Here is a 6081-nt window from a genome sequence, read left to right on the forward strand (position 1 = left end):
TGACGATTTCACCCTACGTATTGAAAAATCGAGGTATAATTTCTGGAAGCATCATTTTTTTTAATAAAAAATATACAATATATTTCGTCGGTTATTTTGAAAGTCGATTGGCAAATCTATTCAGTGTACATACTTTGAATTCCATTAAAAGTTTAGGGTGAAGTCTCAGATTATGTTTTTATCTCATTAAAAATGACGTCTTTTTGAATATTTTATTTTTAATATAAAAGTACGCTATTTTTCACCTTGGTTTTCTTTCCAATCGATGTGAATATGTTTCTCTAATATATATAGCTTTAGCTTGTAACATCCAATTTCATTTGTCTAAACAACACAAACAGAACTCTAACGAAGAATCCTAAACAATGAGAGTCATAAACACATATCATCTTCAATACGAAGATGTTATGTGTTTAGTGCTCTCGTTTCTTCTTCAGAGATCCAAATTATTTTATTTTACTTCTTCAGAGATCTGATATGTTAAATATCACTACTAATAATATTGTCATATTGTTGTTGTTGTTGTTGTTGTTTATTGAAGTTGTTGTTCTTGATATTATTGTTGGTGCTGTTGTTGTTTTCTTGTTCTTTTTGTTGTTGATATTGATATTGAAATTATATTTTTTGTGATTCTTTGTGCAACTTTCATCTTGTTCTGCCGAGTTGAGTTTATTATATGTAATGTCTATTGTTTGTTTCACTTGCCCCTCTTTGAATATATAACCTAGTAAATTGATTTTGGAAATAAATGCAAAATTATGTTGCATCTGAAACTTATCGTATACTGATTAATTATTTTCTAGAATTCTACAACTCATCATTCATCTCATGTTGTTTTATAGCTAAAATCTCTCCAATACTTCTAGTTTTCGTTCAACTTTCTTCCATATTTGTTCATTTTTCAAAGCATCAAATTTTATGCTTTCAAGAATAAATTAGTAGAAAATGAAGTGTTGAATAAAGAACTTGAAACATTGAAGATATTTTAACTGTAAAACAATGTGAAATGAATGATGAGTTGTAAGATGCTTCAAAATCACTAATCAATGTAAGTTGTTCTTCAAATATAATACAATTGTTCATATAATTATTTTCCTAACCAAAATGTTTTACCCTTCGGTTTTATTAGATAACCGAGGTGAAAATGTGTTATATCTGTCGGTGAAATTACAAAACCGAGGGGACATATGTTTTCGCCAATTTAGAAATCCAAAAAGGTCCCTCTAGAGATCGAACCCATGACATTTTCACATACCCGTCGGTTACTTTAAAACCGAGAGGTAAAGTGTTCAATTTTCATGACTCCCTCGTCACCTCGCCTTTCTAGCCAAGGTTAAATGTGTTTTTTCTAGTAGTGTAATTATTCCTACTTAAAATACATGTTCATGTCATATATTCCCTAATGTAAAATTTTAATATGTAACATAGTGTCTAACACTTGTATGACACTTGGAAATCTCAAATTAATGTCATAAAAATTGTTTTTTTCCTTTATTTCAATATTATTTGAATCTATGTCCAAGTTTCAACTCAAAGTGTAGCATTTAATATAGTTGAAATGTTATAATTTGGAAATTTCATTAGTGAGATGGATCTAGTGGATATCCATTTGTTTCGTTGGAAATTCACCCAGATAAAGGCAGATGAGAGTGTTACTAGCAGGTTGGATAAATTCCTTCTCTCAGATACTTTGGCTGATATTTGAATATTCAGGTGTCATACCCCAAAATTTCCATATTCCTGATTTCAATCCCATATGGATTATGACTCTATTCACCTGCATGTATCCACTATAATCACTCATTTTTAGCCTAGATCATTCATCCATCTACATACAACTATTCATGTTCATCAGGCATTTTCATCATTGGTTCAAACGGTTCTCAATTCTTGGATAAGGATAGGTTGATCAAAGGATTTATTGGTTCTTATTTGTTACTTATGACACGAGATGTTCTAGAGACATCTATGAACTAGGGTTTCCTTTTGTGTTGCTTGGGTCCATTAGCCATCTTTTGGGATTTACTTGGATAGGAAGATATTATGTGCAGTTGACTTTTGGTCAAAGTCAATTTTTGGAGAATGACTTTTGACTTGGATCATTTGGGGACTTCCTTATTCAAGTTATTTAGGAGGTAATTTTGTAAGAGAAGAAATTGAGGACACTCCTATAAGAGTTGACTTTTGGTCAACAAAGTCAACCAAGGAAGGTTGAATTTTTTTTGGCCATGTCATACTTGATGTGTTCACTATTTCTCTTATTGGATTATGCTAAGATCTCTATGTTAAAGCATGCAAAAGGAATTCAAATTCAAACAAGGAGTTCAAAATTCAAACTTTTAAATTATGGAATATGGAAGGAAAGTACATTTCTTGGAAATTAAGTCACAAGTTACATACAATGGTCAATCTTACATTCAAAACATCAAAAAATACATTGCAAAGTTGAGAAATAAAACTACAAAAAAAACCTAAATTTGACCTAAGGTTGACTTTTGGTCAAATAGTTGACCAAAGTCAACTTAACCCTAGACATATTCCCTTCTTCATCTTCAAGGCTCCCACTTTGATCTCGAAGTTTTCTTCCTTTCCATTCCATGCTTCTGTCACCAATATTCATTATGGTGCATCATGCCAAGTTTTGCTCATGTTCAAGTCTCATACCAAAAGAAATTTCATGCCATCATCTTCATGCTAAGCCCAAGACAGGCCTGCAATATCAACATCCACTACACCATATTATTTCAAACACAACACAATGCATACATTGAGATACACTCAGTTAAAGTAATTTCCATGACAATATAATGCATATACCCACCAATGCATAGCCTAAACATACCAAAATTATACATCCATTATTTCAAAGCAAGCCATAACCTAAAACAGTCTAGCATACATGTCAATCTCAACTGTCATACACACCACAATGATCATTCAAGACAATCCACACAATCATTTCATGAGCCAAAATAAACCACACCTACCACCATGATTCAAGCCTAACTATCATAGTTGATCACACTGAATTACACCGTGTTTTTGACTCGGATTTCACATGTTTATTAGGAATTTATTATCATTTTCTTTGTATTATGCTCTCTTTTCTCTTGTTTTCAGATATTTAGCACTTTCAGACTCTTTTGGAAGAAACTAAGCAAAAAGACCTAAAATTAGGGTTTTTCGGCGAAATTACAGACATGGTGTTGCATATGGCGGCCGCTATAGGAGAAGCCATGACTCACCAGCCCTCAACCAGGAGGTAACCAGCACATCCCCATGATCCACCCCATTTACACACATGGAGGGCGCCATGAAGGGATGGCGGGCACCACCTTTGGAAATCACGTTCCCACTAAGGAGAAGTTGGAGGGCACCATGGTCTTTGCAAGCTGTTGAAATCCTCTATAAATAGTTCGTTCCATTTCATTTTCTAATCATCCAACTTAGTTTTACAACACTAAGCATATATTTATCATTTGTAATAGCGGTAATCCGTCACATCGGGGGGTTATCGAACCTTAGTGAGATTGAGTTGGGTCACTTCGAGTTGCTGTCGTGTTTAGCTTCAGGAGTCGGAGGTTTATTTTTGTACCAGATTTAAAGCCCTCCATTTGGAGCAGGTTCTTATTTATCGCTTTTTTTATTTATTTCCCGCATCCCTTTTATTTTATTTATTTTTCGCACTCGCTTTACTTTATTTATTTTCCGCACTCACTTTACTTTATTTATTTTCCGCACTCGCTTTACTTTATTTATTTACTGCACTCGCTTTACTTTATTTATTTTCTGCACTCGCTTTACTTTATTTATTTTCCGCACTCGCTTTACTTTATTTACTTTACGCACTTTACTCGTTCTCCACACCTCACATTCTAAAACAAACTTTTCATCATGATTAACACCGTTGTGTTTGTTTGTGTTACCATGTCTGGCTAAATCTTTTAAAGGTTAGAATGTAAGGATCGCGGTTAAAGTAATGTTTCACATATTGAATCTGTAGAAATACTTTAAAGGCTGTTTTGATTTTTAACTTGAGTTTTCTAAAACAAACTTGGTTAGTTTTAATTATTCGAGGAGTGCGAAAGCACCCTGGCTTAGTAACTAGGAATTTTTATCACTTAAGGAAAAACTATTTTTGAAACTGTTTTCGGACGCGTTGATAGATTTAAAATCAGGAAACTCCTTGGATAAACGTTCCAAATCAAAATCACTTTTCAACTAATTTTACGAGTCTCATTTCTTAAAAATAAGTTTACTACTTTAGCGTTCTGCGCACCTTTTATAAGTGACAATAAGAGGCCTTAATTTAAGGGTAAAGTCGGTTCTGGATACGCGAAAGAGACAGTTCTTGTTAAATGGATTATTTTCAAGAGTATAAAATATTGCCTCATAAGTAGTTCTATTTAGACAATCGAAACATCACGTAACTGACGTGAAATACATTCAACCTGTCTTTACCTGCATTTATTATTTACCGTTGTTTTGCAAATCCAATATCTCTTTTATACCGTCTTAGATAAACACTGTAACGATAGTAATCGATAGATTGACGATTGGTCTCTGTGGGATCGATATTCTTTTATATTACTTTGACATAATTCGTGCACTTGCGAATCAATACGATCAAGTTTTTGGCGCCGTTGTCGGGGACCAACTTCGTCAAATTTCGTACCCTGTTGTTACACCGTATAGACTAAGGCATTATTAGCCGGTAAATGCGAAGAACCCGTAGTACCAGAAATTTAGTAGATCCTTTAGCGGAACCCGAACGCTATACTCGTACACGCCTCTTACTCATCCGAATTAAGAAAGCTACGACCGAGAATCGCGATAGGAGATCTCTTAAGGAATTCGCCCAACCCTCTGATGAGGAACCTAGTTCGAGTATAGTAAACCCCCTTATTCCTGCTAACAATTTCGAACTAAAACCGTCTTTGTTGCAATTAGTGCTACAGAACCAATACGCGGGTCTCGCAACTGAGAACCCGAATCAACATTTAAAAGTTTTTATCCAACTAGCCGACACCTTTAAATCTAACGGCGCTTCACCCGATGCGATCCGTTTAAGATTATTTCCTTTCTCCCTCAGGGATAGAGCACGTTCATGGTTAGATTCACTTCCAACTAATTCAATAACTACCTGGGAAGACCTTAGGAGAGTATTCCTTGCTAGATATTTCCCCCCTAGTAAGACTGTTGTTCTTCGAAGCCAAATAACTAGATTTGCTCAAAACCAAGGAGAATCGTTTTTCGAAGCTTGGGAAAGATATAAAGAGCTATTAAGAGTCTGCCCACACCATGGCCTAGAACAATGGATGATCGTTCATACCTTCTACAATGGACTCCATTATAATACCAAGATGAGCATCGACATTGCCGCAGGTGGCACGCTGATGAACAAACCTTATCCCGAAGCTTGTGACCTAATTGAGGACATGGCCCAAAACCATTACGAATGGGGAACTGAACGAGCATCAATAGAGAAAAAGGAGACCCAAGGTGGAATACATGAGGTAGGCTCTCTAGACATGATGCAGGCGAAAATGGATGCTTTAGCCCTTAGGAACGAACATATGTCTACCAACACTAACACCGTAGCAGCAGTCCACACAGAGTGCAAACTCTGTGGATCTAAAGGACATGAATCGGCAAAGTGTAATCTTTTGAACGAACTGAATACCGACCAAGTGAATTACGCCCAAGGAAACCCATTTTCAAACACTTACAACCCTGGATGGAAGAATCATCCAAATTTCTCCTATAAAAACCAGAACCCTATCCAAAATCATGCACCTCAGAGACCGCAAGGTTATCAAGCCCAAAAACCAAACCAACCTTTTCAAGTTGTGCCCCAGAAGTCTAACCTTGAGAAAATCATGGAGAGCTTTATATCGGGCCAGACTCAGCAAAATAAAGAATTCCTAAACCAGAACATTAATGTAAATGAACCTATAACACAATTAGGAACCAAGGTTGATCAGATAATCACTCAGAACAAGATGCTTGAAACCCAGATCTCACAGGTAGCACAAAACCAAGCCCCACAAACCACACCTGGAGGCCAATTCCCTAGACAAC

At 35.6% G+C, this 6081-nt stretch overlaps 1 non-coding gene across 1 annotated transcript; it reads right to left on the minus strand.

Moving 5' to 3' along the window:
• Window positions 1–5201: 5201 nt before the first annotated feature.
• Window positions 5202–5308, minus strand: LOC127077032 (small nucleolar RNA R71). Its single transcript, XR_007787020.1, has one exon. It is a non-coding gene; the product is annotated as a small nucleolar RNA R71 (small nucleolar RNA).
• Window positions 5309–6081: the final 773 nt, after the last annotated feature.

Source organism: Lathyrus oleraceus, chromosome 4 (assembly GCF_024323335.1).
Source record: "Lathyrus oleraceus cultivar Zhongwan6 chromosome 4, CAAS_Psat_ZW6_1.0, whole genome shotgun sequence".
Classification (NCBI taxonomy): Eukaryota; Viridiplantae; Streptophyta; class Magnoliopsida; order Fabales; family Fabaceae; genus Lathyrus; species Lathyrus oleraceus.